This window comes from Mus pahari, chromosome 13 (assembly GCF_900095145.1).
Source record: "Mus pahari chromosome 13, PAHARI_EIJ_v1.1, whole genome shotgun sequence".
Lineage (NCBI taxonomy): Eukaryota > Metazoa > Chordata > Mammalia > Rodentia > Muridae > Mus > Mus pahari.
In genome coordinates, this window is record NC_034602.1 from 49,656,919 (window position 1) to 49,679,146 (window position 22,228).

At 34.5% G+C, this 22,228-nt stretch overlaps 1 protein-coding gene across 6 annotated transcripts in view; it reads left to right on the forward strand.

Annotated features, from left to right (window-relative positions):
• Positions 1-22,228, forward strand: part of Pcdh7 (protocadherin 7) — a 407,766-nt gene that overhangs the window by 172,131 nt on the left and 213,407 nt on the right. The window lies entirely within an intron of this gene.

A 22,228-nucleotide genomic window follows, 5' to 3' on the forward strand; every position in this document is an offset into this window, starting at 1 on the left:
ACTATAATCTCATTTGTTGGTGAAATAAATTTTGCTTGTTATATATATATATATATATATATATATATATATATATATATATATATATATATATATATATATATATATATATATATATATAGTTTATTCTGTTACCCAAATGACTGTTTTTCATAGGATAATTTGTTGTTGATAATTGTCTGCATAATTCACTAAACTTTAGTATTTTAGGCTAATATCCTGTAGAGTGATACTTTTCACTAAAGGCTGTGCAATCAGTCGGGCATAGAGAGGTCATTGATGGTGATAGCTATTCATATTTTTTTAGATTATTGTTTATGGTGTCAAACAGATTCCTACCTGATCTCGGAGAAATAAAATGAAACCTTGTTTTAGTTTTCCTAGTATCTTATAACTATTTATTGTATGGCATATTTTCCTTTATTTAGAAATAATGTTCTGAAACATTGTTTCTGCTAGAGTATTAATCTTCCATTCAAAATTATAATCTTTAACAAAAAGGCATCAGGGGATGGACAGATGGCTTGGCTGTTAAGAGCACTGGCTGCTAATTAGAGGATCTGAATTCAGTTCTAGCACCTACATGGGATTTTACACCTATCTGTAACTCCCATTCTAGGATTCAACACTCTGACACAGACATACTTGCAGGCAAAACAATAAACACGTAAAAAGTAAATAACTATATTATTTTAAAAATTACAAAACAGAAAAAAGCCGTTAGGTTTGCATTGTACTGGTTATTTATTTAAAGCAGACACCTTCACCCTGGAACAAAGACTTATTATAAAGAAAATATCTGCTACTTCAAAGTACTATTAAGTATAGAGATTTTAGAAGGAAATTTTTTCCTTTATATATAGCGAAGTGCATGTTAGCAAATTGTAGTACAGTCTACTTAATTCTGTGGTTTCTGAGAAACTCCAATGTTGAGAGTAAGTTAGTGTTAGTGGTGAGGCTAAGACCATATTTGAGATATCAGTAATGGTTGGCAAAAGACGAACTAAATTTTGGGGTCATAATCTCAAAGCTTATTCAAATAAGAGATGTTCAAGTTTTAAGTAAGTCTTATATTTGATGAGACAAATACTGATATTTTAAATGTAAATATAGGTCCACTATGTAAAGAAAAGGCAATTCCAAGAGTAGAAAGATCTAGATCTAATGACTGACACTTGGATGCTTCAATGTCTGGTGTTAGTCAATGTCACTAAAAAAGACATACAATGCTTATAAAATCAAATTCATGTTTTCTGAGAAAATCTATACATAATCATCTATGATTTTATTATGTTCATAGTTATTGGTCAGGCGGTGGTAGCACATGGCTTTAATCCTGGCACTCAGGCAGGTAAATCTCTGAGTTCAAGGCTAGCCTGGTCTAAAGATTAAATTCCAGGATAGCCTGGGATACACAGAAAGACCTTACCTTGAAAACGCAAAGGGGAAAAAAATGAAAGTCTGTAGTTACTAAATAAATGCATACTTTTAAATTTTAGTTTCAATTTTAGTAATAAGTCTGTCAGATTCTTCTACCATGACCAAATGAGTGAGAATACATATTGCTTTTCTCACCAAAGTAATAAAATTTCAATGGGAACACCAAAACATTTGTGACTATGAGCACCCATTTTATACTTCTAATAATGGAGGGTACAGAAAAGTCCATACTTTTGGAGAAACTGGTAGATAAGTCAGCAAGGCATGCCTAAGTAAGAAAGCAAATATATTTGTATTTATTGTATTATACTTATATGTAGATTTGTAGTGTTCTATGACATAATTTCAACTACTAGAACAGAAAAACTATTTAAAGTAAACATAGGTAAGACAGTTTAAAAGTCAGATTAAAGGATTTTATAAGCGGGTGAATGATGACAATGTCTGATATCCATCTAATGTAGTATAGATTAAAGCTGGATTTTTCCAATGGTGTGTGTTATATTATCTTCAAACTACTCTACCTCTGTATATGTTACATGCCCTTATTTAGTTAGTTAATTTCTATTCTGTATCAGAACCGAAGCAACATGCCCGTTGTTAACTAAAGTACAGAATTTTTTTAGTATTGGTTTTCTTATGCTTTTCTGTTTTGGATTTTTGTTTGCTTATCATGGATTTTTTGCTTGGCTTGTTTTTTCCTTAATCCATGGTGCGTAATTGTTATCTATTTTTCTATCTTCTTATGCTGCCTAGAGATGTAGTAATATTGAAGCAAGTATCTATGAAGACTGGCTCCAAACCAGTTTGATGAGAGGCTCTCTCTAGCTGTCATCTTATTCATCCTAATTCATAGGATAAAACAGTTTAAATAATAGCGAGCAAGCTCAAAGAGAATATTGACATCAAGAAGGAATGAGGCAAAGGAAGACAGCTAGTTTATACTTTCAATATGTCAATAATTGGAAATTGCCAGTGCTTTATTTTCCCAATAATTCTGAATGAGTGTAGCTAATCTGTTCGTGTGTTATGCAACTCTAGGTTTTAAACCACTGGCATTCACAGCATTCCATTCGCTCAGACAAGCAGGAGTGATGCTCTGTGCACAATAAGGTTCCAGCAGGTATTATTTCATTCAGAACTCATACCGTAGCTCAGTATTCCGATGACATGTTTATTTTCCTTTCATTTTACTGTGAAAGACTTCTGGCTAAATCCACTTATATTTGCATTTTGGACTGTAAATTTTGAGAGAGTATTTATTGCAATTTATTTATATGGATTTGAACAGGCACAATATTCTTACTGTGAAATTGGAAAGCAAATGAAATCTAAAATGATATTTGTTTAAAATTTTTATTGGTTCCAATGCAGCTTAGTTGTTGGTGCTGATTTGAGGCACTGCTCAAACGCTGAGCGGGCTGACACTGTTAGCTCTGTAATGGTTTTCCCCCTTTAGGGCTCTAAACCACAGTGAATGAGAAAATATAAATTAGCTTGTTCTTCGAACATAAAATGAAATCTTCATCTTTGGCACAAGAGATGATTGTTTTTTTTTTTTTTTTTTCTTCTTTTTAGTTTTACGTATGATGAGTAATTTGACCAATTAGGAACAGTAAAACTACACTAATTTAGAGTAATTGTGTGGAAAATTTTAATGGAGGAGTGAAAAAAAATCTGATAAAGATTTAAAGAAGGATGTGCCTTTTCAGAATATTTACTATTTCTCTGCAAATAGCCAATTAAACCATAGCATTTGACATAATATATGACTTTTAATGTAAATTTGTTTTTTGCAATTTACACACAATTTTGCATGTACACAGAAACCAGCACACTTTTGAAATGTTACCTAAACATTTCTCACTTCTTACTTGCCCCCTACCAGCCTTTTTCACACCAGTAAATTGCCTAAGAAACATCTTTTCAGAGACAATACAAGTATTTAAAGGACCTTGAATGTGTGAGACTAAAACTAATTCACTTATTGCTTCATTCAATCAACAATACTTTGAGTTCAGTAGTCTACTAACTACTACCAAGAAGCTCAAGAAATATTTGCATCTATTCAAGAATGTTGATAGAAGGTAAACTTTGGGAATGCCTGATATAAAATACATCTTGGTTGTTTTTATTTCTTAGCTCAAGATAAATAATTACTGTCAACCTTTTAATTAAAATAAAAAGTGTTTGGTCTAGGTATTGGTTGGATATATGTCTCTCAGTTACAGACTTTTAACGTAGGGCAAGAGTTCCATAATTACATATTTTCCTTAAATGGAGCTGTGTTAGTTAATAATTTTGATCTCGTCGGTGGAGAATAATAATAGGCAGGTAAACTGAATTAAACACACATAGCTGTTCATATCTCTGTAATATTACATAGGTCATACTGTAGAAAAAATAAAAATCAATTTAATTTATTTTTCTGAAGTGACGTTGTGGAAATGGTAGTAAAATTGCTCCCTGTTTGTTTTAAGAAATCATTTAGTGCAATACATTTGATTCTATAGTGCCAAGGGAACACATATTCAGAGCCTGGCTAATAAGCTAATCTCAGTCCATAGTGGTCTGTCTTACTGGTCCCCCTTCCACCACCCAGTGTACAATGGAAATGGTACCTTTGTGTGCCCTAAAGGTTCCATGTTGTTATTAAATCCTAGTAAGAAATTTGAGAAGTTAAGTTTTCCATATAACAGTAAGATAAATAAACATTTAAAAAAAAAAAAAAAAAGGTCAAAAGGTCAGTCAAATTGAGTTAATGTGTCCCTATTCCCTAAACCTAAATGTAACCTCAACTGGAAAAACTCTGAAGGAACTAAATGACCGTAGATTGCATTTGAGGGTTTGTCTTTTTCCTTTTCTTTCTGTATTTCTTTCTTCCATTTTAGCAGGAGATTTGCTTGATGCAGACTTGAACTCTGAGATCTTTGTAAAACTTGAAGAAGGATTTTGAAGTTCCGTGCCAGGTTACAGTAGGAAGGAGTCATGGGGTTTCATTTCCAGCCCCTGGAAGAAATTAAGGAAAAGAAAAGAATACAACCTGAAAGAGGTTTTAAATTTATGACTGACTTTTGCGTTCTGAAACTCAGTTCTTTCATCTGTTAAGTACAGTGCTAGACTTCAAATTGAAGGGTAATGAGGTTGGCTCCAGTTCTGGTTTTTAAGTCAGAGCACATAGAGACAGTTAAGTAGAGGACATCTGTGAATGAGAGATCAGCTCTTCTTGAATGTCACCTTTAAAGTTGCCTGTTAAAGATTTCTACAGAGTGCTTAGACAAAACCCTCTGACCCCTATTGCAAAACTACAGAAGGCAAAGTTTGGGTTGGTGTTTGGGGCTGTAGTCTCCATTTTTTTTTTTTTTTTTTTTTTTTTTACAAATGCCATTTTCTTCCCACTGAGGAAAGGCAATAATAATAATAATAATAATAATAATAATAATAATAATAATAATTTTAATAATTATCTATCTATTCAGTGGTTCTTAATCATCATTTTTTTTTACATTAAAGAACAGAACAGAATGGAATGGCATGAAATGAAATAGAATTGAACGAAATTTGAGAAAAGTAAAGTAATATAAATAACTGTCCTGTAGGAAGTAACAGAAAATACTGTTAAAAGAAACTTCCCTTTCATGTACATGTGAGCAGGATAGGAATAGAAAGTATATTTATCTTTGTCATCCATGATTTAAAAAGTAATTCAAACCCTGTACCCTTAGTTGTATTTTAAGAATGACTTTGCTAAACAATTCTTGGACATTTCTGTACCAATCACTTGAAATAAACCTAAAGTCACTTTATAGTTAGTGACCCTTGCCATATTTCTACAAACTAAGTGTGCAAACATAAACGACTTTCATTACAAGTTCCTGCAAAATAATCAACTTTTACCTAATTTCAATTTTTTTATTATTTCTAGCTCCAAAACATACACTTTGACGTGCTTGTCTCAGGGCAGACTGTTTTGTATGAAGCAGAATGTTTTTCATCTGCTGCTGCTCTTAGCCAAGTTGTTTAGCTTCCAGACAACAGTAACAGATCTTTTAGGAGGACCCTAAACCAAGGGTCTTTGCCAAGATGTCTTTGTTGGGTTCTCTCTACTGTTGCCTCTGCTTTTGAGAACTATTTGCTTTTTTCAGCATCCTTCATAAAACGGACCTAGTTGGCAGAGGCTTTATTACATTACCTTTGTTTCAGAAACCCATAACCAAATGCTTGTGTTTGTTGGGTAGTGGGGTGGCATGGACGAGTTTGTAATGGCTATAGTAATTGGATGAGTCTTGCTGAACCTATGTTTTCTGATTTAGTGTGAAGTAGAATCCTAATCTATTGTTTGTTATAACTATGATCTCACAGCCTTAAAAATAAAGGTATGAATGATGATAAAAATCTAAAAGGAGCCAAATAATATGTTCAATAATGCCCCATTTACATAATAATTATTTTTAAAGAAATATATCTCAGTTACCCAAGTTTATTCACTAAACACTTTCTATTCTGAATCCAGGACTGGGAACTCTCTGAATATTGAATAATCTCTTCAGTGATTCCAAGAGATTGAGATTACTATAGTTTTAATGCATACCTCTCAGTTACAGCACAGTTTGTCTTTACACTAAACACTTGGAAACTGACAGAAAATTAATTTGCCTCATGTCATAGAGATGATGGCTAGAAATGCTAGGTTTCAAAGTCGTGTAATGTGAGAAAGTTAGGAACTCCAGAACTGTTACTAAGTAACTGTTGCAATTGCAAGTACACCAGTGGTGGCCATCAACTGAGAAAAGAGGAGTGAAGTCCTTGTCATCCTTGCTCTTGATCGTCTCAAAGTCCTCGTGAAATAGTTCTTGGAATTTGCATCAATCATGAAAGATGTACATGATTATGCACAATTAAGGCGCAAACGATTTATTTTTAGGTTAATTGAGGATAATTGTGTTAGCTAAGGATAGCAATATTGAATGTAGAGAATAATGCTTCAATTTATACTTTTCTTATTGCTACCGATGGGTGGCAATCAAACAGACATGCCAAAGGATAGAGGAAACGATTTCTCTTAGGTGGTTGTGATATATAATACATCAATAGAAGAATTTGAGATGTTTGGAAAAAAGTTAAAACATGAATCGGATATATATGTATATTAGTGGAAAGTTGAGAGAATTTGGAAATAGGAAGGGTACAGTTTTAGAAGTACTTCATATGATGTTACTGAGTGATAGCAGTCTACAGAGCCATCCTAGTCTTAAAGGAGACATTAGTCTATTGTCACATGGAAACCATATCAGAAATGGCAGTAACTGTTAATAATTCGGTAAATCAAACCCTCAGTAGTCCTATGTGACTGGTTGTTAATTAATAGAAAAAATAGTTTTAAAAGTCTCTTGATAAGTGTTAGATAACTTCCTGAAATAAATTTTCCCTCTCAAAAACAAAAACTACAAACAAACAAATAAAAATATCTTTATTACTCCAATACCAGCTAACAAATAAAAGGTATTAGTCATTCTGTGGCTGAACAAAATCCCAAGCTGATTTTAATTATAAATTCCTTTTCTTAGAATGCATTAGCAGTCTAAAAAAGAAAAAAATCACATGGACCCAGTCTTTATGGTGTAGTTATAATGTAAATATATTTGTGTGTGTATATATACATATATATATATATGATGAAATTTATGTATATAATGTAAATATATAATGTAAACTTTATTCAAGTTTTCTCGCAACTGTTTTGGCAATGGGGACTAGCTATTTGCAAAATACTTGAGACATTTTAAACAATTCACACTAAGGATGAGACCATTAAACTAGAAATAGTACCTTCCAGACCACACTGAGAGAGAAATGAGGAAATACACTTCCACTGCATAGTCTTATAAATATATGATGATTGAACACTGAGAGTTAACCAGCGGTCAAGGCAAATTAAAATTGGACTGATTTCCTATTTTATTTTAGGACCAGAGTAGATTTTTCAACCCCTGCTGACATAGATACTCAACTCTATCCCCAAATGTGTCTGGAATATAGTCTGGCCACTAATATTTTATTTAATATACTTATTTATATTTTTGTTTCTCATTAATATTTTATTTAATATATGTTGTTATTTTTAGTGATTCAGATGTATGGCCTGGGCTGTAAACAGCTGACATGCATAAAATAAGTCAGGAAAACCATCTGACTTCAAGAAACTGACTCAGCCTCGGATGATGGAAATATGGGAGAGCTTTCCTTCTAGAATTTGCTTAAGGTTACAACCACCACCTATGGATAATGTCCAGTGGATTTCCAATCTCATTGTCTATTTGTTTTTATCTCACAGAACGAACATGGGGGAAAAGAAATCCTACCAGTGCCAGCTACAAAAATTGACTTTATTCTCCTTAGAATATATATTTTTCTTTTAGTCTGAATTGTTCTAACGTTGTTTTCTTTTTCTTCAAATAAGCTGGCCTGGGCTAAAATATAACTTAATTAGCAAAGTATTCTTATCAACATATGCAGAAGTCTCTCTGACTGTTTATCAACAGCTCAAGTTCAGCCAAGGCTACATTATTGCCTGATGAGTAAGAGCCCATCTGCGACTCCCTCAGCAGCTGTGTGAGTGTGGGCACATTCTCTTCAGGGACACTGGCTACTTGTGTGAGATGAGGTCGAACAGGAAGACTTACCCCTAATGTCACAACATGACAATGAAATGATGTCTGAGCCACAAAGTTAAGCAGACAGTGAGTGTTAGAACATATCAGGACGCATTTTAAGTCCATTTCACTTTCTCAAGGGTGTTCCTAAGGAGGGTTTCCCTTCTTCCATTGTTGCCTAAAAATAATCTTTTAAGATGTCTTTTGTTTTTAATTGCTTATTTTATTTATTTACATTTCACACGTTGTCCTCCTTCCCAGTCTCCCCTCTGCATAACCCCCATCCCATCCTCCCTCCCCTTTGCTTTTAAAAAGATGCTCCCCAACTCATCTATCCACTTCCACCTCACTCCTCTAGCATCCCCCTATGCTGGAGCATCAAGCCTTCACAGGACCTAGGGCCTCCCCTCTAGTTAAACTCTTTGCCCCATCTACTGTGAAAATGAAGACCATCTCAGGAATCTGTCGGCATTCCAGAAAATGTCATCACTCTGAAGGGGCACACAGTCATTGGAAGGGTCCAAGGAGAACCCTCCGGTGAAACTTCAATCACATCAAGGTAGAGCTGAGTCTCCTTGGAAATTAAAAGCAGAGGCACCGGGTGGACAAATAGTGTGGTAACAGAAAGGAACTGGCCACTGCCAGAACCACCATCTGTAGTCATGTTCAGAACATGATCAAGGGTGTTGGTGTTTCGCTGGGACTCCCATCAAGAAGCTGTCTGTATATGCTCACTTCCCCATCAAGTCGTTCTACAGGAGAGTGGGTCTTCGGTTGAAATCCATAATTTCTTGGGTGAAAAATACACCCTCGGTGGTCAGATCAGGACAATGTTGCTTGTTCTTTTTCTCAAGCCCAGAAAAAGGATGAATTAATCCTTGAAGAAAATGATATTGAACTTGTTTCAGACTCAGCGGCTCTGATTCAGCAAGCCACGGCAGTTAAAAACAAGGACATTAGGACATTTTTGGTTGGCATCTGTATCTCAAAAGGAAACCGTGCAGTAGGCTGACAAGACCTAAGTTACCCAGCTCCAGAAACAAGATCCTGATGGTACAATTTGGGCTCTTCGGGACAATAAAAGGCTTCTAGTTAAAACTGGGCTTCTCTTGCAATATATTTGTGTTCTTTTGAGACAGATCTGTTATTTTATTTATTTATTTATTTTTTAACTTTAGAATTTTGTTAGGTAGAGCATACTTAAAAAAATGCCATTCTTAATTTATCACCTGCCAATATAATGTTGTTTTTATTCAAAACTGAAGCTAATCACTTAAAAAAAAAAGTGAAGAATACCTTGTTCTTCCCCCAGAATAAGAATTAATTACATGTTTATTATTACTGTAGCTTATTAGTATAGGAAAAAGCTTATGACATAATCCAGTGAGGCAGAAACACCGGTGAGTCAAAGGCTTTACTGTATAAAAAAGATGACAATTCATAGATGTCCCACAGATTGAAAGTTTCATATTTCCAAAGTGAAGATTTATAATTAATATAATGTGTGGAAAATGGCAATGTTTATAAATGTACAGAAAATGATGATAAGTTTAAAATACAATAATCTCAGATACTCTCTTTCTTTGAAACAGAGAATAAGATTATTATAAATGCAGCAATCAAATCTCTGACAGATGTGGAGGTAAAGCAGATTAGAAAGGCAAACAATAGTACTAATAAAGTATGATTTTTCTGCGGTTGCTTCATTGATCTGTTCCTGTCACATGCTTTAAAATGTCCATCTGTCCAGAAGCTTAAGAATTCAATCACCAACCTTAATGAGATGCTAATTCTTTAGTAGTATTGAATATTTGAATAACTTACACAGAATATCAGAGAGCTAGATTACGTTATCAAATATGCCTTAACTTTGAACCCTAGGATTTTTATGAGCTTACTATATGAAAATCAATCATCTTTAAATCTAAGTCTTATAGCTGGATTGTAGATATTCATACTTCCCTAAAGAATCACAAAATGCCAACATTTGTTGCTATTTAATGAATTCCTTTCTTTTTATTCTGAAAGATTCAAGCTTCTCATCTTCTCATACATAGCGTTTATCTCTCTTTAATATATTTTTCTCAAAAAAGATTAAAGGAGAAAAATACAGGAGGAAAGAAACATCTACAAATATAGAATAGAAATGACTTTCAGACACTAATAATTTAAGAGACCCCCCCCCCCAGTGTAGATTACACCACTTTTTAAATCAAGGTGATCATTATCACTATTGGTTTTTGTTTACTTTCTAGTGAGGTAGGATGAAATTATTTCTTGTAATTTCAAAGATTGTTTCGGATGCTCCTAAAATTGTATGAAGAACAGATACCTCCTGTGTGTATGCAGTTCACTGTTATTGCTTATAGACCAACCTACTTTATTCATTAAGTCTCTTTGTATTTTTACAAGTATGAAATTATTATCTGTATATACCTAAGGATCATTTTGCCTCAGATCAACTAATAACCTAAGTCTAATCACTTTATATTTGCTGTCCTACAAAAACAATTCTGTTATTCTGATTTGATTTGCCCTAAATAATATATTGGATAACTCAAACTTAAATTTGTGGTAATTTTCCATTATACAGATATCCCAGAGTCTTAGTTGCTCTTCCTTTGCTTTTTTTTTTTTTTTAATTTTGATTTCCACTGTTCTATGATGATGGTGACATGCTTGATTTCACATCTGTAATGACATTACTTGACTGACAAAAGCAGGTAATGCACAGCCAAGTTGATCTACAATAGTGAGTTCCATGTCACCTAGGAATACATAATGAGCATATCTCTCTAGAAAACTGAAGCAAGCAAATGCAGAAAACCTAACATTAAATACACATGTAAGATTATAAAGATGACCTTTGTGGGTTATGTTATACTTGTCAAACTAATAAGTTTACACACATTTAAATGTTGCTACACCAAAAGATTGGAATGATATGTTGTGTCCCCTCAACATTTGAATATTAATGTACACAAAACCTTTATCACAAACGTGAAGACCAACTCAACTACTTGTCTTTCTTTTCTCCCTCCCTTAGTTGAGGTCTCTGAGTGGTCTTCCATGCAAATTTTCTATTGCTCTGGAATCAATTACTGTGAACAAAGTAGGTAAAATCAATGCAAAGCATTGGTTTATTGCAGGAAAGCAAGCTAAGAGCCAGGAACTGGCAAAGCATTGTACGTTCAGAAGTTCCAGGACAGACTTGTTGTTTGATTTTAACATCTTCTGAAGGTCAACTGTGTCCCTGGGATGCAGTCCTCTCTTTCTAGTTTCTAAGCAGTGGGAAAAGACCAGAGTCTTCCTTCTTGCTCCACTTTCATGTCCTCTGAGAGTTCTCTCTCCGACTTCAAATAACCTCTGTGAATGCATTGGAGACACTCAGAGTATCCAATTGTACCATCCTGCTTGAAAGCCAGTTGACTGGCAAATGAAATTCTATCTGCAACTTTTAATTCTTCTTTACAGATAAGGAAACACACTCACAGTTTCCATCCATTTGAATATCAGCTTTATTAAGAGGTCATTCTTCTTTCTGCATTTCACTCTTTTGGTTTTTTTTCTTTTTCTTTTCTTTTCTTTTCTTTTTTTCTAATCACTTGATTCACTATAAGGAATAAAAGTTAACATAGACAGTTCATAAAATATATTGCACTCTACCTTCCCTGGTAGATTTTCTTTTTAAAAAACATTTGGATAATTAAGATGAAACAAGTGAATAAAAGATAATTCTGAGAATGTGACTTACCTGTGCAATAGATTGGTTCCAGAGTTAGGTTCTGTTCTGTTTCATCATTTAAAGGCAAAGTAACAGTTCAGAGACTTTCTCTACTTCTCTGTGAAGAAAAGCTATCTAAGGACACGAACCTTCATTCCATACAATATGAAAACCCGAGAATTTTAAATGTATATAGCTCCTTAAACAGATTTCACCAGGTGCAGTTTAGATGAAGTGTCTAAGATAGAGAAAGGAAAAAAAATAGAGAAGAAAATGGAGCATCTGCTTGAGTGGCTCGGAAAAATGCACATTTCATTTCCATCCATTTCAATAAGAGAGAATTGACTGCAGAGTTTTTGCTCCGGGCTCCTGTCTGTGCTTCTGTGTTTTACAAGGTAGCTTTTCAAAGCATTTTTTTTTTTTTTGGTTGCTGTTTATGTGTTTATTTCTAATGTTTTAACATTTACAAACCTGGCTGGTCCTGCTGGAATTTCTCCTTGGTTCTTCAGCATTACTCCTATGGACTGCTGGGGACTAGCTCCAACTGTGTAATTTACCACGCAGGTTTATCGATCTCGTTCAGCTGTTTCTGGAACTCTCTTGGTGTGTAAGGCAGTCATGCAAAGCAAGCAAGGAACAGCAGAACCAAGTGTGATTATCACAATGCCAGAGTGAAAAGTGTAAAATAAAAGAAACCTTCGCTTGTAGGCTTTGAAAGCTTTTGAATGATTAATCTACACCTTGCCCAACTGGGTTTAATGACTGAATTTACCAGCTGTAGATGTTTCAGCACAGTGGTAGGTGCAAAGCAAGTGCTTAATAAGTCTTTGTTACAGTGAATGCCATTGTGAAGATAGCATTTTTCTCATTAGTTACCTGTCAATATTCTCCTCTCCTTACCTGAGACCCCCTTCTGTCTTCCTGTTTTCCAGTATATGTCAACAAAGATATTTACAAGGGGATGTAGCTCAGATGAACTGGGAACTGAAGTCCAACTGTGGTCCCATGTGTTTTCATTCCTGTTTTATTTCAACCTTGCGAGCTAGCACCTGCCATTAGGATTCTGTATGTCAGAGATATTGGTTTAAGGGAAACCATTAAAGACAGATGCAGAGGAGGGGAATTCTCATGCACTGATCATGAAAGGAAGGCTTCCCAGGGCGTAAGGCAATCTGCAAGTGAAGGTTTTAAATGTTCTCTTGAACTACAGGCCATCCTGTGGATCTAATAGATTACAAACTACTGCAGGGGATAAAGTGAAGGCTCAAATGTCAAATCATGGATATGAGGAATTTGCTAGGAAAGGTGCAGAAATTACAAATTGACCCAGGTTTTTCTTTTAACTAAAAATTAATATAATATATTCTGATTATAGGATGCCAAAACCTACTCCTAGACTCTCTCCAATCCATCCAACTCCATGCCCTCTCCCTCTCTCTTGGGAAAGCATCAACTTAAATAAAATCATTAAAAAATAAAATACAAGAAACACACACACACACAAACACTACACCCATGTGCTAGCAAACACACACACACACACACACACACACGCACACACCAAACCCCATAAAGACAAAAATAAAAAAAATCATAATAAACAAGCAAAATACCAGGAATATAGAAATATAAAACCTTCTTCCAAAGACAATGTACAAAAAGAATCTATAAAGAACATCGCTGAGTTTACTTCACACTGGACCAGGACTTTTTTGTACTTAGCTGTGATGCGAAGAAATTCGGCAAAGAGGAGCTCGTGGTAATCCACTTCTCTCAAAATATATGCACCAAAGATTAATGAATGTTATCCTACAGCCTCGTTTGGATGTACACATTTCATTTTATGTCTTTTGTGTTTTACTCACATGCATGTATGTGTAGTATGCTTCTGGTAGCCCTAAATGTCAGAAGAGGGCATCAGACGCAAGGGAATCAGACTTTTGGATGGGTTTGTGCCATTCTGGGTGTGCTGGTCTCCCAAAAAAGATCTTCTGAGAAATCAATATTGCTCTCAACTGCTGAACTATCCCTCAAGCCCCAGTTAACTTACACTTTAAGGCAAGAAAGCAAAACAAATGATAAACAGCAACTTGTCTAAAACAAGGTTGATTATTGCACTAATCTGTGGGTATAAAGGTAATAATCTAGAGAGCAATTTGATACTATGTCCATTTAACAGTGTTGTAGTACTAAGTTCTTCCTTAGGACCTAGGACCTCCACAGCTAGGTTGTTCTTGGTCCTATCAACAGTATAACTTCTGTTGAGAAGCAGGGCTTCAATCCAATGAGAAAGTATTGGTTCAGTATGTTTCTTAGTAAACGTTCAATTTTATCTCCTTGTTCGAACACTTTGGGAAGCTGTTAGGTATGAAATGGATCCAAATTTCTGTCAGCATCTGGCATAGCTTTATTTGGAATCATTCTTTCAGAAGGTGAAAATATCTGTGCTGAAGGAAGTTCTGTCTAAAGATGCACATGTTATGAGCTCTGTGTTATCTTCGTGCTGTAGAGGTGGGGATGTAAAACAGTCTTTGTTCTAAAAAGAGTACAAATGAAGTGTCCACAGTAGGTTCTCTTGTTTGTTTGTTCATTTGCTTTTGTTTTGCTTCTTGTCTAAAGGAAACACTGGCATGACTTATTCATGACTTAAAACAGACACTTCCATTCTATTCCAGGTGTGAAGAAGAGCTGATTGATTTTAATTTTGTTTCCTTTATTTTTTTAAATTTAATTTTGACAATTTTAAAAATACATACAATTTATTGTGAATGAGTTGACTTTCTTTTTCTTTTGTTTTTGTTCGTTTGTTTGTTTGTTTTGGTTTTTGGTTTTTGGTTTTTCGAGGCAGGGATGTATTGGCTTTCTATTACCCCTTTTAATCTGCTTCTTGTTCTTACATTCTTTGCAACTGGTTCCCTTCTACCTTCATGGCTTACGGTTTTCTATACATCTTGGAGGTAGCCATAGCTCCTGAGTGTTCATGGGTACATGTATGTTTCAAGACAGCATTTCCTAACACTGTATTCTCTGGTTTTTATATTTCTTTCCTGTCATTACTGATGCTCTCTGACCCTTCCAGGGGGAAGGGGATATATTCTTATATCCACAATAAATAAAATAAACAAAAAATTATTTGTGTAATTTTTCTTCTGCATAATGAATAAAGAATTTGTACAAATCAGGACTTAGCAACAAGTCTCTGAAATGAAGCATCTAAGTAACCCACAAACTGCGAAACATCTTTTTGAATAATTGGCCCTAATTTTTCTTGACATCTTTGTACGGCACTTTATACTGCATTGTATCAGAATAGGGAATCTCAGCCAAATCTGGCCTTCTGTTTCTTTCTGAATATTCAGCCAGATAGGACTGATTTTTTTCTTTATAGTTGTAAATATTGAAAAATAACAATGGTAACATTTTATGGAGTGGAAACATTATCAGAATCTCAAAAATGTTGTGTCCACAAATAAAATCTCCCTTGTCAATTTACTTTTGTGTTTTTAATGACTATTTTTATGTCGAAGCTACAGGGCCAGGTAACTGCAGCCGAGATGTATGGCGCATAGAACCCGAAATATTTATATTTTGGCCCTTTGTGAAAAAGGTTTGCTAAACTGTGGGCTAGATTTAAAAGGAACCAGTCAGAAATGGTGAAAAATAGATCAGCTAATACTGCCTATGTTATAGCAATCCAATGAGTTATGTTCTAGAACATTTGTTTTTCTAAATCATTTTGGTGTGTAAGTTTGGATGTATTTGCCAAGAATTTTCAACTTTGCTTATTCTGTTTCTTCATGTTTTTAATGCAATAAAATGCAAAATGCAGAGAGGCCAGTTTGCACCTCCAGAATAGGTAGCTCTTGCAGTCACTTTTCACTTTGACATTGAGTATTTTATTTGTACTTTGAAAACCCAGGACATAAGTATGATGCATATAGAAAGAGCCTTAGCCAAAATGACAGCTTGAGTGAAAAGAAGACTGTACCTTCCTGGCATCAGGAATCAGATTCTGTGCTGGTTTTGTAGTAACTAACCCACATCTGTAGAACTAAGAATACCTCTGGATTCTTAATACCTCAAGTGCACATATAAACAACAGTGTAAAATGTATAATTGTATGCCTAAGTCAAGAACTAGCTATTTTTTCCAGTTTTTTTTTTCTTGGATATTTTCTTTATTTACACTTCAAATGTTATCCTCTTTCCTGGTTTCCTCTCCAAAAAATACCCTCCCCCCATTCCCTCCCTCCCCCACTGCTCCCCAACCCACCCATTCCTTCTTCCTGGCCCTGGCATTTCCCCAGACTGGCACATAGAGCCTTCACAGGACAAAGGGCCTCTTCCCACATTGGTGTCAGACTAGGCCATCCTCTGATTTATCTGGAGCTGGAGCCATGAGTTCCACCATGTGTGAAGAGCTAGCTCTTTTACTTTCCTCAATTAAGCTTGGTAATTAACGAATCCACATGTCTCAACATGAGTCCTTTGAGCACCCTTTCTTCTGTGGACATGAAAGAAAGACAGTCATTTTGAAGTATGGAGGAATGTTGCGACTTCAGTACATGAAGGCACCCCTAAAAAGTTTAAAGACGTGATAAAAGTTTGTTTGAGGGTTCTGCCAAATATCCTACCACCAATGCTCCATAGAACCCTAGGTATGTTTGTTCAGTAGCAGTGACACAGGCTAAGAATGTTTCCAGATTCATCAAGCATGTGTTTATTTGCAGGGAAAGGTCTTCCATCATTAGACAGCTCTGCTTTTAATATAGAACTCCTCCAACGTTGCAGCACTCCTCCATCGTCAAGAGCGTCCTCATGGTATCAGTGCTTTATGACTGACAAAGAGTCATTACAAGTCGGTTTGATGGACATAACTAAGTGAATTGGAAAAAAAAGTCTTTCAGCCTATTCAGAAATAATTGATGTGACGGAGACAGCTGTATGTGAGTTCCAGATAAGGAGACAATTTATGAAGAAACTACTGAAGCTAAAAGGGAAGGTGCAGATTTAAAGTTCCCAATAAAGTTGTCTGTTAGGCACAGCACTATTCAATAAGGAAAAGATTAAACCCTAGGTACTTTCCAATAGATGGCATCCTTAGGGGCCCATCCTCTTGCAGATAAAATTCCCATAAAGGTATTGTCACTAGTTATAAAACATGGACTCTAATGCCAAACTATCTTCACTCCTAACCCAGTGTTGCATTTACTCTTTCACTCCGTGGAATTTATGAAACATTTAATTTACTAAACTTAAATCTCTTTATTTTCCTCAAATTTATCTCGACTTTAGCAAAGAAATATGCATTTTTATTCTGTAAGTTGTAACTTCAAAGATTTTGGTAAAGAACTGAGGTAAAATTCTTTACAAACACTGTCTTATGAACCATCATAAAGGCTTTTCAGGTTTGTAGATTATTTAAAACTGAGCAATTTATTATGAGTAAAATTAAGTTATTATGTATGTGTTTTTAAATAGTCATGTGTTAATTCAAAACTATACTTAGATTTCACCTGGATACTGTATACATTCTCAATGATTAGACTTGGTGTTTCTCCTTTTAAGTTCATGGGATTTATTTTTTATGTATATGATGACCATGGTCATACATTGCTGCCCTTGGATTGCTATTCCCACAGAAGGAGGGAGACAAGCAAGAGGTTGCCCTCTCAAGTTCCATGACAACAGAAAAACAATCAAGGCAGGCAGAAAACTACCTCTATGTGATATCAGAAAACAGTGAATGGATGTGAAAGGTTTCAGCAGGCTGGTTACCAACCTAGAGAAACTTTAAAGCAATGCTAATGAGGTTTAGTCACATAGAAGTTAAAGAGAAGACAAGCCATGTCATTATTCTTGACTTAGCAACTTACCTGGAGTTTGAATGCATTTGTGACAGTGTCTATACCCTTGTGGTTACCTTGATCATCTTGTTCTCAAGCCTAAGCTTCTAGTTTGTAATATTAAACCCCCAAAGTAGCTGACAAATGCCTTTATAAATTAATTGACCACCAAAGTGTTTGTGTTTAACGAAGGATATCATCACCGTTGCCTTTGAAATATGTGGTTGCTATCCTATGTGCATTATTACTTCATCAATAATTTGTGGTTTTCCAGCAATATGAACTAACCAATACCCCCTGAGCTCGAGACTCTAGCTACATATGTAGCAGAAGATGGCCTAATCAGCCATCACTGGGAAGAGAGGCCCCTTGGTCTTGCAAACTTTATATGACCNAGCACAAAGGAAGGCCTGGGACAAGTAGTGGGAGTGGGTGGGTAGGGGAGCAGGGGCAGGGGGGTATAGGGAACTTTCGGGATAGCATTTGAAATGTAAATAAAGAAAATAATAATAATAATAAAACAAAATGTAAAAAAAATAATTTGTGGTTTTCAACATTAATTAGACCTGACATTCTATGTGGACTTTAGAACTTCTACCTAGAATATTTGTGAATTACTTAGCTAGCTCTATATTTTCCTTAAGAAGAAGAAGAAACCTAAGTAAAATGATGGAAGATAACTCTGGTTATTTAGCAGTGGCCTGAGGTATAGTACCTTTTATAGGATGTGTCTCTGAGGGAGCTTAAGGCTCTTTTTATGAGCTATCTCATTAATTCTCCCAGAATTAAGAGAAAGATATTATTATCTCTATTTTACAGACCCTGGGCCTAAGGCACAAAAACCAAAGGTCAGCTAACTTGACCAAGGTAGCAAAGAAAATCTATAGGGAATTTTGAAATATTTGCTTTTTGCTTTCTTTCTGTTTTTTTTTTTAAATATATAATGTATAAATTTTCTTGTTTAAAACCTATACACCCTTTTACACACACCCATGGAAGAATTTTCTTTTGCTTTTGTGTTTCTTTTGAAAATAATTCTCTGTTTAACTTAATTTTGTGTTCACTGAGCTCTTTCATTCTCTTTGCAACTTCAGTTGAACACCTCACTTTGCTAGCATGTTACATACTCACCTTAAAATGAACAGTTTTCTGTGACATTGAAGAACAATATCAAGAATCAGTAAATGCATCCCTACTTAAATATACACTGTTTCTTGTTTCCAGATATTTAAAAATTACTGTTACGTGCCTTCATTTTATTTCTTTCTCCCTTTTACCCTTGTCCCTCATGGTCTAGATTATCCAAAAGATGATCACAGTATCTTGCGCATAGAGTAAATTTGTTTTAACCTCTGTCTTAGGGTTTCAAGAATGATCAGTCTTTTCTACTCAGCTCCTTTTAAAAATTATTTCATTTTGACCCCGCTATGTATTTTAAATTGACTGTCAACTGTGTCTTACATACTAGACACCTTGGTCCAATAACCTGTAAGACCTTTTTATACTTCCAAGCATGCTAATTAGAGTTCTTTCTTATTTGCATTTCATTTGTAACTTCATCATATATATACCATTGAGCTTCTTCACCATATATAATTTTTAAAGCACATATTGCGTACCAAATAAATGCAAGTATAGTGAATCAGTGAAGCATGATATATTTATGACCACTTCCATTTAACTACTCAACCCAAAAAGTCCATTCCCATTGCTGGTAGCTCTTTTTAGTCTTTTCTTGGGATAATGGTTCACACATTCCAAAATGTATGAGTGTGAATGCTTTTCAGATCCCTGAGAAAGACCTGCATATTGCTATAGCTGATTCTAGAATCAGTAGATACTGTGGAGGGAATCCATTGGTTTCTAGAGCAGATTATCCTCAATGCTGACATATTTAGTTTATGTTGTGGTAAGTAGTGGCATTTCATTATTTATAAATTTTTCTAAATAATTCAAAGTTGTAAGTAAACTCAGGAGTTGTCACTCGATTTTTCTTTATATCATCAGTAGTGAAACACACACACACACACACACACACACACACTACACTTTTTGTCAGGAAGTTGACATATGTCTTCCTTGTTCATCTAGTCCATCTTTAAATGGGGGGTGGGGTGCCATAATTTTGTATTGTAGTACATGTTATAAAACATAACAGTCTTGATTAGTCTGATGATGGATGTAATGTAAGTCTCTTTCCCTCTCCCTCTCCCTTTCCTGCTTCCCCTCCCTCTTCCCTACTCCTCTCCCCCCTCTCCACATATATTTTTCTTTTTCCCCATTCCTTCTAGCTCTCTTTACACGTGCATATACCCATTAAATGAATACATGTGATATACTATTAGAATTGAGTTTTAACCTATACATCGATACCTCAGTGAAGTTCTAATACTAACTTTGTTTTCTTTATCGGTTTAAATGCATCATTGAAATAGTTTTATACTTAAAATAGCAACAACACACAACATATAGTGGTATAATGTTGATATTCCAGAATTATAGAATTCTAATTATATGGATCAAATAGTTTGTGTGCATGTTCTTGCTCACTGTGTTGTATTTTTCAGTTTGAGTTTTAATGTGATAGATATTTGCATTTACTTAGAAACTATATTAAGTTAAACAACTTTCAAACAAAAAGAAACTGAAGAACTGAGTGTCTTTTGAAGTACTTAGTGTTTGAAAATTCTAATGCTCTTCTAAAATAAAATTATGGAGATCAAAGTATTCTCAATCAAATGGGGTAGAAAATCCAGAAAATGGAATGCTAAGTTCATGAAAAGTACTAGCCAACCCACAGTGGAACTATCTACTTTTTCTTGGCACTTCTTTTTTCATTAGAAGGATAGAAGTTCTCCCTGTCATTGTAGTACTACACTGGGGAAAAGAAAGAACTCAGAACAGATTTTCAAGTTACTACTTTCACCCAAAAGTTACTCTTTTTTTTTTTTATAACAAAATGAAGCAGCATTTTAAAAATTATTTCTCATTTTTCTTTTCCGTATTAATAGAATATATATGTTTCTGTGTTCATTTTAAACTTTTTTTTTTGTTTTTTGAGACATTTTAAACTTTTGCTTTTATAGTTGAAAGTAATCCTAAACGATATCAAAGTAATTAAAGTGGAATTAAGGATAACCTTTAACCTTTCTTCCACTTTCCTTTTAGAATGATAAATACTTTTAGCCCATTGTATGGCCTTTGTAGTTCCTCCCTTAATCTTTACTATTAAATTTCACTGCTCAGTACTGTTTGCTGAAAATAACAGGGTGGTTTTAAGAAAGCTGTAGTAACTTTTACCACTGAACCATGATTTAAAAAAAAAAACCAAACAACAACAACAAAAACCAGAAAAAAGGAAAGCTGTAGTAGTGACAATTTCAAAGGGAGACCAAACTCCTTAGGCAATTCCAGATACGTTTTGGCTACCAGGTAAGAGTAAGTGGGAGGGAATATAAACAGAAATGAAAGTGAGATAAACAAAAATGATTCCTTAGTCCAAATCCAATGGTTATAGGAACATAAAAACATAAAAATGGTGAGAGTTCTTTGCAAAGGCCATGCCTGTAGACTTTTTGGTTAGTGAGTTTGGTCCCATGATGTATAGACTGCCCGCAATGAAATACTACATGATAATTTTTCTATACTGCTGTCCCAATTGCATGAAATATTATAAAGCTCGTAATGATATTTAATGCCCACCAATCCTTAGAGGTTAAAGTAGGATGAAGAAATTTGCATATACTGTATGTTTCCATTAAGCTAACAAGGAATGATATGGTAGCAGGACTATCAATTTACAGGTTTCATAGTAAATCTTTTTTTTTTCTATAACAGAATAAGAGAGACATTTGTGGATGCATATATTAGTTTTTAACAAAGCCAATTCATAAATTATGAGGAAACGCCACAATTCTTAACTTTCTCATTTATTAACCTATGATGTGCAGATAGTTCTCTACAGTCCTATTGGTCATGGTTAGGATTAGTGATTTTTGTACCATGAGATTTGAGCTATAATCATTCAGAGAAGCTTCTTAAATTTATACTATGTTTTGGCAGCAGTAAATTTAAACTGTGTACTGGGAATGGAGAGTGTGGATTATAAGAATAATAACTATGTACGTACGTGTCATTTTCAAATTCATGAGGGGTTAATGTATGAAACTATTATTAAGAATTTCAGACAGCTACCAAGCAGCATTTGGTACATACATTACATATTATATCACATAACCAATACTATATATTCCATTAATGCTTTAGTTTGCCTTCGGAATGATGCAGCATTGGTTTGTTGCCATAATAAACTTGAATTAATTTTAATGTTATTATGTAATTCAGATAACTTGAATGTCTCATGCCTATAGATATGAGTAACCATTGACACTAACACGGGTACTTGTTGGTTCTATTTGGAACATCTTGAGGACTTGTAATAAACAAAATAAACACTGCAATTGACTTTATTTTGTTTGAATGAACTATAACTATTATAGCTACAATCAGTTAAGACTTTTAATTTCTTTTAATTTATTTTTCATTCATGAGTTGAAGAAAGTTTTA